Source organism: Eleutherodactylus coqui, chromosome 4, assembly GCF_035609145.1.
Source record: "Eleutherodactylus coqui strain aEleCoq1 chromosome 4, aEleCoq1.hap1, whole genome shotgun sequence".
NCBI classification, from domain to species: domain Eukaryota; kingdom Metazoa; phylum Chordata; class Amphibia; order Anura; family Eleutherodactylidae; genus Eleutherodactylus; species Eleutherodactylus coqui.
Window position 1 is genome coordinate 281580176 of NC_089840.1, and position 16353 is coordinate 281596528.

General features: G+C 45.6%; 1 protein-coding gene across 4 annotated transcripts in view; it reads right to left on the reverse strand.

The window, feature by feature from the left end:
- Positions 1 to 16353, reverse strand: part of LOC136624337 (gastrula zinc finger protein XlCGF57.1-like) — a 721853-nt gene that overhangs the window by 277523 nt on the left and 427977 nt on the right. The gene's annotated exons all lie outside the window — the stretch shown is intronic.

Consider the following 16353-nt stretch of genomic DNA (forward strand, 5'->3'; position numbering starts at 1 on the left):
GCAGCGGGGCAAGTGGGGTGGGCCTGATTGGTGCTGTACTTAGAATTTTACCCTGACAATTTGGCGCCCGAATGTGGGGCGGTAAAACCGGAGCCGTACAACGCAGTCCACCCGGAACCACGCCACGGGGAAGCCGTCCTGCTGCAAACCGAGCCTGATCAACTCACAGAACTCCAGGTAAGACCAGCATATATTTATGTTGTGTTTTACACTGCGAGTCTTGCAGCAGGAGGGACTATCTGTGTTTTGTGACCGGACGGGTTGGGTTAAGAGTTCTACACGGTAACTCGTGTGGGCTTCGGGTTTGCCGTCATGGACCACTGACCGTGATATGCGCACCAATCGGTCACCCAGAAACTAGTCTGTAGTCTATTTGTACTTTGAAGTCCGTAGTGTTTTAGCAATAGTGAAGGTTGTTTGTTGTATCTGCAGAATTTTTTTTTCTCTTTCTTTTCATTTAGTCTCACAAGAGAAGGGACCCTCGGTTGTTTTTCCAGTATATAAGGGGCTAACAATTTGAATTTAAGAGGGATGCATTTTGTGAGACAGGTTTCATAAGAGAAGGGACCCTCAGTTGTTTTGCCATATATATATATATCCCAGGCTAACGATTTGATTTAAGAGGGATGCCTTTTGTGAGACAGGTTTCATAAGAGAAGGGACCCTCGGTTGTTTTGCCATATATTTATATCCCAGGCTAACGATTTGATTTAAGAGGGATGCATTTTGTGAGACAGGTTTCATAAGAGAAGGGACCCTCGGTTGTTTTGCCATATATATATATATCCCAGGCTAACGATTTGATTTAAGAGGGATGCATTTTGTGAGACAGGCTTCATAGAAGAAGGGACTCTCGGTTGTTTTGCCTTATATATGGGGCTAACGATTTGATTTCAGAGGGATGCATTCTGTGAGGCTGGTTCCATAGGAGAAGAGACCTTCGGTTGTTTTGCCAGTATATAAGGGCCTGACAATTTGGAATTAAGAGGGATGCATTGTATGGAGCGTGTTATTATTATCATTGTTGTTCTAATATGCGTAAGACCTTATTAAAGAAGACAGAGCCCCTCAAGGGCTGCCGCCGTGCGGATCAATTAGTGGAGGAGAGTTCCAATTTGTAAACTGTAAGAAAACTTATAAAAAATGTGTAACAAGCACCCACACAGTAGATTACAGTATGGTGACTAGGAGGTCTTTAGGACCAAGGAGCGTGCCTTAAAAGACCAAGGTTTGCTAGAAAGTGCTGGAGTGAGGAGGAGAGAGAGACAGTCAGAGAAAGTTAAGTATGTACACATTATTTGTTTAAGAAAGTATCCGTAAGTGAAATGTTGGAAAGTACAGTAAGTGATCAAGAGGGTGTCGGGAGAGTGTCTATTGAAGGTTACATTGGCAGTTGGGTAGGGAGAAAGTGCTGAAGGAACAAGCAAAGTCGAGAAGAAAGTTACAATGCATGTGATTTGTTGGCAGAGAGAAAGAAGAAAAGGTGTATAATACAAGATAGATAATAGATATAGATATATATGTGTGTATATATGTATATACTGTATGTGCAAATAGTTAACTGAGCTTGCTTTTAGAAGAGAAGGGTTTGTTTATGTAAAGCTGCAGCTTGTGTTTAGTTTTCAAGCTCAAGCGATAACAAAGCAGAGAGAATGAAATAATGACCCTGGAAAATATCTTTGCTTGCTTAAATGGAATGGAGGCTTGAAATGAATTTAATTAATTATACTGTCTTAGTAGGCAGGAAATATAGCAATTTCTAAGATATATTCTTACTTATACAGGGGTTGAAAATGAATGTTGCAAGGTCCCAGGATATGTGTTATTTATGAGTTCAAATGCAGGGAATAGTTAAGCTAAAACAACTCAGTCAGTGAATGCATATTCGGAGAGATAACAGTTGGTTTTACAAAGGTGGGGGACTTTCAGATTTCACTCTAAGCTCAGGGTCACAGAAACTAAAATACTTCAGCGTTTAATACAGCATATAATAGTTACAGTAAATAAGAAAGATAGAATGTCTCAGTCACTCAGCAAACTTTTGTTTTCACATAATTAGTAAAAAAAAAGATAGCGCTCATTCACAATCTCATCTCAATAGAATCATGTACTTTATAACATTATAGCACTCACCTCAATGTTTTTCAACTGATGTATGTTTGTTTGTCAAACTTTTTTTGTCTGTGCATCTGTATGTACTGGTACACCTTCAAAAGGGGTGACGGAGCAGGCTTGAGCGCATGGATGGATGAGAGTTATTGACTGGGGATAAAAGTCCCCCCCCCCCCATGCAAAGACTTTACTTGTTTGAGATGTGGATGCTTAGACTGTTAAGCTGAAATGAAGCTGTGAAAAAAGACGCAAGCGACCAGTATAGAGGGGATGGAGCTAGATGATGTAAAGGACGTAATGTTTCATCCCTCTTGTCCGCAAGGGAGGGGGTGAGGATCTTGAGTAGCTAGTAAAAGTTTTTTGTTTTTTTTTGTTTTTTCTCTCTCTCAAATTTGATAAGACATTGCAGGCAGGAACAGATTAATAATGAATTTACTTAAAGGATATCACATTTCAAATATTAATAGGTGTTTGTAGATTATTCTGCCCAGATGTAACTCATGTCTCTGTTATTGGTGCTAACATTTTACAGGCCTTATCTGCATCCAGCAAATCTTTTTACAATGTTATACTACCTTAAACTCGGGTACTCTTGTTCCAATTGAGTACCCTGGTTCAAAGGGGGGGAGGAGAAGGCATACGTGATCTAGGTATTGCAAATCAGCCATTTTTAAATTTTTTGCAAGCCATTTTTAAATTTTTAAAATTTTTTGCAACAAGGTTCTAATCTTTTTGAAATAGAATATCAGCATGATTGTCTAGCATTGATGCAACAAGAAAATTTAAGTTTTAAAAAGTTACTGAAAGCCCTTGTTAACCATGCATATTTTGAGTTGTTTTTTATAGATGGTACCAGGGTGATTGACGACTCCACACTGGATATGCAGTGGTCACACAACAAGATGTCCTAAAAGCAGAATGCCTCCGCATGTCGCAGTACAAGAAGCGGAACTAAAAAGGCCATCGCTGAGGCGTGTAGAGTGGCAAAGGTAAGACGGCAAACATTTACACTGACTCCCGGTATGCATTTGGCATAGCTCATGATTACGGCCCAACATGGAAGGCCAGACAGTTTTTTACCTCAGCAGGACAGCCAATTAAGAATGGTGCAGCGGTGCAGTCTCATGGAGACCCTACTTCTACCTGACAGTGGTGAGCTCACACCAATTCCTACACCGGAGAAGCAAGAGGCAACGCCATCACAGACCACACAGCAAAAGCAGCGGCCCTCAAGCCGTGGAAGAAAAGAAGAAAAGAAGAATTTAACAATAACTTTGGACTTTGATATGAATTTGGACTTTGATAATAACTTTGGACTTTGATATAAATTTGGACTTTGATAAAAACTTTGGACTTTGATATGCTAATGACTTTACAGTTACAAGCCAGCAAGGAAGAAAAGACAAATGGACTAAAAAGGGACGGCATATGGTGAACAGTCAACAGCACTTGCCTACCACGATCCCTGTGCCCCATGATGGCCCAACTGACGCACGGAAAGACGCACCTCTCAAAAGCAGCAATGATGTCGACGCTTGAACAAGGACGAGTGGCTCCTGGGGTTTTCTGTAGCTGCTGCATCATTTGTCCAATTTTGCATGATCTTTGCCGTAAGCAACAGGGCAGAAGTAAATTTGCCACATCACACTTGCCTAGGCCACTCTACCCATTTCAGGGATTGCAAATTGGCTACATTCAGCTCCCACTTGTTGGGAAGTATGAATATGTGCTTGTTGTTGTTGATGTCTTTTCAGGTTGGAGGCCTACTCTGTTACCAAAGTAAATAAGCAGGTAACCGCACAGAAGCTCATGAATGAGGTAATCTGCAGATACGGGCCACCAGAAGTGATGAGTCAAACAAAGGTACACACTTCACAGGTGAAATAATGCAACACATCATGTCTGCTTTGGGTATATTCCAGGCTTTTCACACACCCTGCCATCCGCGGAGTAGTGGGAAAGTAGATACAAAAGGCAATGGAGGAAATGGGCAAATTTTGAATTGAGTGTCTTCCATTAGTTTTTCTTTTTCTCCGGAGGATACATGTCACAGTAGCTGAGTTTGGGGAATGATTCTCTTGTTAATTTTGTCATAGGCCTCTCCAAGGAATTGTCAATAATGCATTCTGCAGTCTCTGCTTTTCTCCCAGGTCCTACAGATGAGTGTCACAATCTAAAACCAGGTGACAGGGTCTATGTGAAAAGGTTTGAGCGAGAAACCCGGTTTGAATGTCCCTACCAGATGTTGCTCACCACCCCAACTGCAGTCAAGCTCGAAGGAAAGCCCACTTGGATCCACACTTCGCACTGAAAAAACTAATGATCCTGCATATCCTTTACATGCTATAATGTGGTACAATTCCTCTAACACACACCTTTTACTACTGTACACTAGCCCCCTGTTTCAGAACAAATTAATACAATCAAATGTGCAATCAATAAGAGTACCCTGAGGGTGAGAATCCAACACCGCATCATGCTAAGAGGGAAGTTGACGCTCCAGGTGGTAACTTTGATCCACATGTATATATAGATGCAATAGGAGTGCCAAGGGGGGTGCCAGATGAATTCAATTCTAGAGATCAGGTTAAAGCAGGTTTTCAGTCCTTATTTGCTATTGTCACTGTTAATAATAATGTAGATTGGATGAATTATATCTATTACAATCAGCAGAGGTTTGTAAACTACACCAGAGATGCTTTACAAGGGTAAGCTGACCAGTTAGGGCCCACTGCATCCATGACGTTCCAAAATAGAGTGGCCCTGGATATGATTTTAGCAGAAAGAGGTGGGGTATGTAACTTCCTGTATGTGTATTATCCCTTTGATCAAAAAGAGTATGAGTAAGGGAATGGATAATGTGACACCAACATTTCCCTTGTTTGAAAAAGATGAAGAGCCGGTTCCAATAATGCCAACCACGTACGTTACCAGAAGAATGGAGAAATGTACTAGTACTGCGCCTGTCCCGATCTCCTAAGATGGACTGTCAGTGGAATTCCCATTTGCTTAGGGATAGTGCAGAAGACCTTAGGTTCCGGCGAGGGCACACCCTGTGGGGTGTTAACTTGTACAGATAGAGGGTATGGATGCCCGGAAATAAGCCCAGGGAATCCATGGCCTCCTTCTGAGGTGAGGTAGGGATCCCCCTCCTAGGAGTAGAGACTTACGGGCAGTGGAGAAACCCTGACGCAAGGGAGAGGCGACCGAGGAAGAGTGCAAGGCCTGGTGCTTGATCTCCGTATTAAGTTTTTAGGGGGGTTTGAGAAGGATACATATATATCCTTGTAGGTAGAAAAGAAAACACTGGAATATATACATTTATATAGATATAGTTATGTGCCTTTCTTTTTATATGTATACTAACTTTATTCTCATATGTACTAACTCTATGAAAAACTTAATACTTCGCCTTTAATCAGATATTCCAAAGGCCTTGCAAGGCGAAGACAAAATGTATTTTAAACACAGCAAAGAAGAATCGGACAAGGCCGCGTGTACTTGGCTGTTTTTCCAGAGGCGCCGTAGCAAGATGACGACTGTTCAACTACGTACATAACTTTCACTGTCTCAGGCCGGAAATCCGGACTTCCCATATATGGTTATGTGGTGAATTTCAGCCAATGAGCCCATCACCTATTCCTAGTTATGAGACCAAAGGGTATAAGATCTCATGTAATCTGTAATAAAGCGGGTAGCGCAGTCATGTCCCCGTGGGAGGAACTATACCAGACCTCCGTGTGGTGTCTCTTCTTTACAGCCGGCAGCGGGGCAAGTGGGGTGGGCCTGATTGGTGCTGTACTTAGAATTTTACCCTGGCACCGGTAATCATTGCAGAAGCGCCATTCCCCTGACGGTTTCGGCACCAAGACTATGGGGCTTGACCATCCACTTGTGGATTCCTCAATGACCCCCAGTTCAAGCATCCTTTTTACCTCCTGGGACACTACTTCCCTGTGGGCTTCAGGGATTCTATAGGGTTTTATATTGACCCTTACGTTAGGGTCTGTCCGGATCTCATGCTTCAGGACCCTAGCGCGACCGGGTCGGTCGGTAAGCAGATCCCTATTCCTCTGCAAAAATTCTTTGCTTTCTTGTCTCTGGGATTTCAACAGGGTTTCTGCTATAATCACATCCTGGATATTACCCTCTGGCTCCGTGACCAAGCAGGGAGAACCCAGTGAATCCCGCTCCTTCCAGGGTTTTAACAAATTTACATGGTAAATTTGGATGGGCTTTCTCCTACCTGGTGGGAGAACTTTATAATTGACCGTCCCTACTTTTTCCACCACCTCGTATGGTCCCTGCCACTTGGCAAGAAACTTACTTTCTACGGTGGTGACTAGCACCAGCACCTGATCCCCTGGGTTAAACTGTCTGACATTGGCTGACCGATTATAGACATTAGCCTGCCTTTCCTGTGCTTTGAGGAGCTGTTATTTTACTAATGGCATTGTCTTGGCAAGTCTCTCCTGCATTTGGGCCACATGTTCAATCACACTCTTATGTGGAGTGGCTTCGCTCTCCCATGTCTCTTTTGCTATGTCAAGTAGTCCACGGGGTTATCGTGCGTACAATAGCTCAAAAGGAGAGAACCCCGCGGAGGCTTGTGGTACCTCTCCAATGGAAAATAGTAAGTACGGAAGCAAACAGTCTAGAGATGAGCGAGTACACTCGCTAAAGGCAATTGCTCGAGCGAGCATTGCCTTTAGCGAGTATCTCCCCGCTCGAGACGGAAGGTTCGGGTGCCAGCAGCGGGCAGGGAGCTGCGGGGGAGAGCGGGGCGGAACGGAGGGGAGATCTCTCTCTCCCTCTCCCCCCCCCCCGGTCCCTCCTGCTGACTGCCACTACTCATCGCTCCCCCGTGCCGCCACCCAAACCTTGCGTCTCGAGCGGGGAGATACCCGCTAAAGGCAATGCTCGCTTGAGCAATTGCCTTTAGCGAGTATACTCGCTCATCTCTAAAACAGTCCCAATCCCGGCCATCCTTTTCTACCACCTTTTTTAGCATATTTTTTAATGTTTTATTGAACCTTTCCACCAACCCATCTGTCTGGGACTGGTAGACGGAGGTGCGCAATTACTTAATCCTCAGCAAGTTGCACAGTTTCCTCATCACCTTTGACATGAATGGGGTCCCCTGGTCTGTTAGGAAGCCCCACCCGAGTGAACATCTGGAACAATTCTTTACCGATACATTTAGAAGGAAGTGTTCCTCAGAGGTATTGCTTCTGAATACCTGGTGGCGTAGTCCACGATTACAAGGATATACTGGTAACCTCTAGTTGACTTCACAAGGAGGCCCACTAAATCCATAGCGATGCGCTCAAATGTTATTTCTATTATTGGTAATGGTACCAACAGGCTTCTGAAGTGCGAGATAGGAGCAGATATCTGGCACTGAGGGCAGGATCTACAGAAATCCTCTATTTCTTTATGGCACTCCGGCCAGAAAAACCTCTGTAAAATGCGTTCCTGTGTTTTTTCTGCCCCTAAATGACTGACCAGTATGTGAGTGTGGGCTAGGTTGATGACCGTACGCCTATACCCACCAGGTATCAGAAGTTGTTTTATCACTTCATTATTTACTTTCGTTACCCGATATAACAATTCATTAATCAATTCAAAATGAAGAAATCGTACCTCACCCCCTGCCTCTTGGGGTACACCATTAATCACAGAGCTATTTTCTCGTGCATTTCTTAGAGTCAGATCATTAAGCTGTGCAGTCCCAAAATTATCCCTGTTCACCTCAAGGTCAGGTACATGGGGTTCTGGAGTGGGTTCCTCAGAATCAGTCAGTCCTGCACAGGGAAATTCGTTATGCTGATGTTGAACACCTCCCGTGGTGTTTGACGTGCCAGTTCCACAAGGCCGTGGTACCTCCGCCCACAGTTCCCAAAACAACGGGAAGTCCCTCCCAATTATCAGTGGGTAGAGTAATTTGTTAACCACCCCCACCTGGTGTACATAGGTTCCGCACACAGTGCCTATGGTCACCTGGGCAACCGGGTATTCTTTAGTGTCCCCGTGTATACAGACCACCCCCAATCTGCCCCAGGGGCCCAGTCCAGTGGCGATGGCTGAGTCCAGCAATGAAATCATGCTCCCTGAGTCCAGCAAGGCCGACACTTCCACACCATTCACTGTCACTTGACACATCTGTGGCTGGGTGTCTCTGTCAACCCCTGTAGCACAGGTAGAATGTGCCACCAAAGAACAGTCCCGGCCATAGGAGCATTCCATGGGTTCAACCCGAGCTGGACAATGAGCGGCGATATGCCCTGGACGTTGGCACTCCCAGCGCGTAACAGGGTTGACTAGGTTTCTTTGCATGGGCTCCAAACCCATCTTGCTCATTGGCTTCCTTTCTGAAATGGATTTGGCGCTCTCTCTCCAAGCATCTGCAGAGTGACTAGGAGGCCTCACAGCTGCCGCTGTCTCTTCCGCTGCAACATACCGTTCGACCAAGCCCACCAGGTTGTCGATATTCTCGAGATTTCCCTGGGCCACCCATCGTTGGATAGGCCTGGGCAGAGTCTGTATAAACCGCTCTATCACAACCTTCTCTACTATTTGTGTAGACGAGGAGGTTTCCGGCTGTAGCCATTCTTGGGCTAGGTGCAAGAGATCAAACATTTGTGACCTGGGAGGTTTGTCTTGGCTATACTTCCAGTGATGAACTCGCTGTGCTCGGACTGCCATGCTCACTCGCAGGCGAGCTAAAATCTCAGTTTTTAGCTTATCATATTCCCCGCCATCCTGTTGGGGCAAGTCCTAATATGCCTTTTGCGGCTCCCCAATGAGATAGGGGGCTATAACTTCTGCCCATTGTTCTGGTGGCAGTTTTTCCCTTACTGCCACCCTTTCAAAGATGGCCAGGTAAGCTTCTACATCATCCTCTGGGGTCATTTTTTGTAACGACCCCCTTACAGTTTTTAATATGTCCATGCTAGTGGATGACTTCTCCTCTTTTCTTTTAGTCTCCATTAGCATCGCCATCTGACGAGTCAGCAATTGATTTGTTTCTTGCTGCAGACACAATGCTTTCTGCTGCTGTGTGCTAGTTGTTGCTAGCTGTTTTAATAACTCCTCCATGGCTATGGCAACAGTTTGTTTTTTCCTCGGGGAGTCTACTACTGTCAGTGCCTTGAGCTGTTTTATTAACTCCTCCATGGCTATGGCAACAGTTTGTTTTTTCCTTGGGGAGTCTACTACTGTCAGTGCCTTGAGCTGTTTTATTAACTCCTCCAGAGCTATGGCAACAGTTTGTTTTTTTCCTTGAGGAGTCAAATACTGTCAGTGCCTTGAGCTGTTTTATTAACTCCTCCAGAGCTATGGGAACAGTTCGTTTTTTTTTCCTCGGAGAGTCTACTAATGCCAGCGCATCCTCTACCACTTTTAGCACAGCAGGGGTTAAAGAGCACACCAAACGGTCACTTTTCTTCTTGTTTGGTTTATTTATACAGTCTTTAACAGAAACATAAACGACTGGGTCTCCAGAGAAATAATAAATGATAGCAACAACAAAAGTCTCTGTTCAAGTTTAACCCTCCACAGTCTGGAGGTGTAGCAGGTAAATCCTCAGCTGAGGAGACCATACAAGTCCATAGAGTTGCAAAGACCTGTGGATGTCCAGAGCGCAGCTGGTCCTTATGCGTTCAATCTCTTCAGGCTCTAGTCCAAGGGCAGGTGTATCCCCAGGGGTCCTGCTGGAACCATGCAGCACCTCGTTCACAGCGCCTCTCTGCTCACACTAAAAGTCACAGAGTAACTGCAGCCTGAATCTCCCAGGCACACACACCTCACTCTACCTTCCACCTGTCTCCTTAAATGGCATGCTGGACAGGTTGTAAGATCTGGCCTGGAGTGAAAGAGGACGGGACTACATCACAGAGGCTAATAACCTCTGTGACACATACCTTCCACTCCAGATCATTCCTTTCACCCTGTTACACATGTTACTTTTATAGATTGGACTTTTATGGATGCAGCGATACCAAAGCTGCTTTTATTTATATTATTATTAACATGGGAAAATGTTTAATTTTTTTTCTACTTTTTAATATTCTTTTTTTTAGTCCCCATAGGGGACGTTTGATTGTTCATACATACCCCAGTTTGACAGGCAATCTATGAAGACATGTCACAGTCATGCCTCTATAGGCATTTCTTCATGGCAGCCCTGGGGCTTTCAGAAAGCCTCCAGCTACTAAGACAACTGATTGGAACCCTGTCAACCGCAATCAGGGCATTTAGAGGTTAACAGCTGCAATCAGCATTAGCGCTGATCATAGCTGTTGCAGGCAGGTGTATGCTACAGCGTTTCCCAGAAAATAAGACACTGTCTTATATAAATTTTTGCCTCAAAAGAGGCAGTGTTTTATTTTCGGGGGTGGGGTCTTATAATACTTACCTAGCAGCCGGTGTTCGGATTCCTCGCTCTGGTCTCCGGCACTGCTGCAGGCTCACGTGCCCTCCTGCATGCCAACAGAGCAGTTCTTTCTAGTAGCAGGGCTTGAGTACCCCATCTACAGCAAGCTAATGCTTTGATTGGTTAATTGAGCGCCACGTCATGAGTCTCCCACGCGCCTGTACCTTTAAAAATGGACCGTTCTTGGTGGTCTCATGAAACAGCACTTTTATATTATACAAAATAATATAATTTTGTATTTATAGATATGCTGTCCCCACCAATGGCTTCTTCGTGTGTAGTGCAAGTGGAGGACATTTGGGGTGGGAGCAAATCTCGCTAACAATACTGTAGCATAGAAATATAATAATTGAATGATGATCTTTATTTATATAGCGCCAATATATTCTGCCGCGTTGACAAGACAGGGGAAATAAAAAAATAAAAACAAGACCACGGTTACCAAGGGTCCTGCTCCAACAAGCTTACATACTACAAATAATGCGGTGATTCAAAAGGTAACGGGGCTGGAGATGTGCACAGTATGGTGAGATGGAGAGAGAGGGATGCTATACACATAGACAATAATCAAATTGGAACGTATAGTGGCTGAACCGGTATGGCTGCAGGTGCCGGTTGATTACAGCTAGCAGGAATTGCAGTCGGTAGGACAGGGAGCATGTTATCAGGCAGAGTACAGAGGGCTTTGCTTTAGGGTATACAGTATACTTCCCTGAAGAGGTGCGTTTTTAGAGCACGCCTGAAGTTTAGGGAGTCAGTGATTGCCCGGATAGTTGTGGGTAGCACGTTCCAGAGGACTGGTGCTGCTCTGGACAAGTCTTGAAGGCGGGAATGAGAGGTTTAAATTTGAGGGGGACATCTGATTTTGTTAGCAGAGAGGAGTCTGCAGGTTGGGTACTGAATTGAGATGAGGGGCAATGTAGGGCGGCGCGATGCTGTTGAGGGCTTTGTGGATGAGGGTGCTGAGTTTAAATTCTATTCTGTATTTGACAGGCAGCCAGTGCAGTGACTGGCACAGGGCAGAGGCATCCGAGTAGGATGAGGGCTAGTCTGGGATTGGGAGGTTATTTCCTACCGGATGTCATCAATTTTCTTTTTGAAGTAAGCAGCCAGCTTTTCAGCACTGATATCCATTACTGGGGGCTGCAAATCTGGGCTGAGAAGGGAGTGCAAAGAGTCAAAGAGTCATTTAGGGTTGTGAGATAGTGATGAGACGATAGAGGTGAAGTAGACTTGCTTGGCATGGTGTAGTGCTAGTTTGTAGGTTCTAAGTATGAATTTGGAACAGAGAAAGTCTGTGGAATTTTGAGACTTTCTCCACAGCTGTTCAGCACACCTAGGGCACCACTGGATGAAGCGCGTTTGAGGTGTGAGCCAGGGCTGCCGTGGTCTGCATCAGATACCTTGGGTCACACCGGGCTCCGCTTTATCCAGGACATGTTTGAGAGCGGTGTTGTAGTGTGCGGCAGCCAGGTTGGGGCAGGAGAGGAGAGAGATAGGGGACAGAGAGGACTGTAGGGACTCAGCAAAGACCTGGGTGTGAATGGCCTGAAGTTTGCTATAAGTATGGAAGGTAGGAGGGTCTAGGGAGATACTAGGAAGCTTGACAGAGAAAGAGCGGAGGTTATGGTCCAAGAGCGGGAAAGGGGAGTTAGTGTAGTTGGAAGCAGAGCAGAGACGGAGGAGGACCAGATCCGGAAGTATTGCCATCCTTGTGAGTGGGAGAGGCTGCGAGTTGTGAGAGACCAAGGGAGGAGGTGAGAGAAACTGAGAGGCAGATGGGGAGACGGGGTCGTTAGTGAGGATGTTGAAGTCTCCTTGGATGAGGGTTGGGATTTCGCAGGAAAGCAAGTGGGGGAGCCAGGTGTCAAAGTGGTCCAGAAACAGGAGCAGAGCACCTGGGGTGGTAGATAACTGCTTCTTACATGGACAGCGGACAGCATGTACCTCGAATGATGGGAAAGTGAGTGAGGTTACCAGGGGGATGACCTGGATGGTGCTTTGCGAGGAGAGAAGAGCACCTACTCCTCCACCTCGCCTGTTTTCTGGTCTCAAGGTATGGGAGAACTGCAGGCCATTGTAAGACAATTCAGCAGGGGAGGCCGTGTCAGACTGCTGTATCCACGTTTCTGTTAGAGCTAGCAGGTTTAGGGATTTAGCTGTTAAAAAGTCATAGATGGTGGGAAGTTTGTTGCATGCTGACTGGCAGTTCCAGAGCATTGAAAGGAAACCAGGGAGGTTATGCACGGACTAGCGGTTGGGCTAGAAGGGTGACTCAGTGGGGCAGGTGGGGGGTAATAGTTAGGGGCATTAGAGGGTGGACCAGGTTTGGGAGAAATGTCCCTCGAGGCTAGTAACAGCAGGATAGCGAGGGGGAGCAAGTGGATAGGGGATTTATGAAGGCCGATAGTTATGTTTCACTGTGGCTTCAGGGAGATTGAGTCATTTTAGGAAAGTGAAGAGTGCATGTGAGCTGTGCATAGGTGAAGAAAGGAGAGAGAGGCTAATATGGATAGAATGTACCAGAGGTGAGCGTTGGACATAGGTTTAATAGAAAACAGTAAAGATAAGAATAGAGACTACAGTAGTAGTGATGATCAGGAAGTGCAGGGTTTTAAGACAGTTTATGCGGCACACCTGTTTCTTGCTCTGTTGAACTGCCATGTTAAACTTTATAAATGTTACACTTAATCTCAGGCACAATTCAGCACAGGGAACATATGTGTGTCAGTGAATGGAAACTACTTTTAAAACCAAGCAACATCCAACAGCTGGGAGGGACTAGTTTAGGTAGATTCATTAAGCATATAGCCAGTGACCCACCCAGAGGTTTTATGGCTTGCTTACATAAACAACATCTCACCACTATGATGTAATGTCCATTATTTATGAGACGATGCTAGATCGAATGTCTCCGTAGTGGTCATCTCTTGCAATTGTTCTTTAGATAGCATAGAAGAACTTGAAGAGTCTACATGTTGACAACGGTTATGGCTTTCTCTTTTAATGTCCCCTTTCCCTTTGATTTCCTTGACCGCCAGACGGGAATTCCGGTCAGAAATGGGAGCTGGTGAGTTAACCAGTGAAGGAGGCATTTCAAGGTCCATTGCTGCCAAATCAGGGTCTTGGTAGGTGAAATAGGAGCCGTCATGGCTGTATATCTTCAGGGTTGCCGGGTAAATCAGCACAAACTTGATCTGCCTCCTGTACAATAGGGGAGAGTGCTTTCCTTTTGCATTGAACTTCAGCAGATTAGTTTGCAAAAATCAGGATTTTGTGTCCCTTGAATTCCAGAGTGTTCTGGTAGCTTTTAAAGATTCTTAGTATTTTAGCTTTATCAGTGTAGTGTAAGTACTTTACTACCGTGTTTCCCCAAAAATAAGACAGCGTCTAATATTAATTTTTGTTCAAAAAGGTTTAACTTCTTTACATGTATAGCTGCCTGGACACTATTTAAATTGACTTTTTAATTGTTAGCAGGGCTTAATATTGGAGTAGGGCTTATATTTCAAGCATCCTCAAAAAGCCTGAAAAATCCTTTTGCATCCTCAAAAATTCTGGAAAATCATGCTATGTCTTATTTTTAGGGAAACAGGGTGTGACCGGATGTGGGCGGGGCTTAGGATCTCTTGTACGTTAATCTTGCCTTATGCGGGGGTCCGGCCCTAAATCGGTAAACTTGCTCCATTTTTCAAGAAGATGGGCAGCCTAAGGCCTCCTTCCCACGAGCGTGACGGGCTCCGCAGCGTAATATTCCGCTGTGAAGCCCGTCACGGCGCCCCCCAGAGCCCCTATACTTACCTGCGGGAGATAGCGTGAAATCGCTTCCCCGCCCACCACCGCCGCGTCACCGCTCGTCACCGCCCACCGCTCTCGCGTCACCAGCCGTGTCACGTGACGCGGCCGGACCGCGTCATTTGGCGTCATATGACGCTCGGCGGTGGGCGGGAAAGCGTTTTTTCACGCTATCTCCCGCTGGTTACAGCGGGAGATAGCGTGAATGGACGGCTTCCATTGACTGCAATGGAAGCCGTCAGTGCGTACAGCCCGTCCTCACCCGCAGAAAATAGAGCATGCTGCGGGTGAGGACGGGAGAAATCGCGGTGCGTAATTCCGCGGTGGAATTACGCATCGTGAGCATGGAGCTATTAGGTTCAATAGAACCTAATAGCTGCGTGCAACGCAGCGGATTTTCGCCGCGAATTACGCGGCGGAAATCCGTTCGTGGGAAGGAGGCCTAAAGCGGATGGAATTTCTTGTTTGCATATTTGGTATAAATATTTCTGTAGGTAAAAACAAAACAAGAAACAGAATGATAGCGCTCCAATGGTTAGGGGGAAAAATTATTATTGAGATATAAAGAATTTCTCAAATAACGTCTGGGACTCACCCAGACGTAACGGGACCCTCCTGGTGTCCCGAAACATCAAGAATTCTAGAAGGCAGAAAGTAACCTTGGTTGTATTCAATGGATGGAATCCAATAGTGCTGGTCAAAACGACATCCCTGGGGGAAAGCGTCACGAGCTGGCTCTAGGTATGTAGATACCAGAGAACAAGAAAAGGTTCTAGACAATAGTATAAAAAAGACCTCCTGGCGCTCCAGCAATATGGCTATGGTGGATAACTTACTTTGTCGGGGTGCCAGGTCCGCGGCACCCCTCAGTCCCAGAAGGCGTATAGTAAATCACATGTAGAAAGATGTTTTCAAAGTTCAGTAAGTTTATTATGTAACGCGTTTTTGGCTTCCTAAGAAGCCATTATCAAGCATAAAACATTTTACAAATGACACAAATATGTACAAATAAAGGTTACCTCCCCGTGTATGTGTGGCGTACCATGTGAGTCTCGGAGTCTTAATCCTGATGTGCCTTCTGGTCAGATTAGTGTTACTTCCTGTGGCTTCAATGGAACGCAGCGATGCGTGTTACCGATAGACGCGTCACGGGATGAAAAGGCGTAGGCGTTGTCACGTGATATAGTAGCGTCTGGGATGGGGCGCAGCACATTTTGCGCTATCAAATTTGATGGACTACCAGTATTTTATATAGGGGGCAGTCATATGTAGCGTCCAGCAGACAGGCATAGAGATAGAGGGGCATAGAAAATGTCTTGCGGTATGACACGGTGACGTGAAATATCACTTCGTATGACGTGATGACATCATACGTAGGCCTTTATATGAGTTCATATCACGTGAGTAGACTGGAATATGTCATGTGATGTGGTGCAATGGTCATGAGGGTATTACGTGGATTAGCATGGTGACGTCATTTTGGGGCGTGACACTTATTGATATCACGTGAACGGACGTGGTGGAGACTTGTTAATATCACGTGAAGAGGTTGGATTGTATCCTATAATGTGGTGTAATGGCCATAGGAGTATCGCGTAAGTAAGCTTGGTGACACCGCTTAGGGGCCGTGACACTAAATGGTATCACATGAACAGACATGATGGGGGCGTGCTAATTACTAATGGAAGACACGTGACAATGTCAATTGGAGCCATAAAGTATGTTAATTAGAGATGAGCGAGTATACTCTCTAAAGGCAATTGCTTGAGTGAGCATTGCCTTTAGCGAGTATCTCCCCCGCTCGAGACAGAAGGTTCGGGTGCCGATGCGGGGGAGCGGTGAGTAGTGGCTGTCAGCAGGAGGGAGTGGGGGGAGAGAGATCTCCCCTCCGTTCCGCCCCGCTCTCCCCTACAGCTTCGTGCCCGCTGCCGGTACCCGAACCTTCCGTCTCAAGCGGGGGAGATACTCGCTAAAGGCAATGCTTGCTCGAGCAATTGCCTTTAGCGAGTATA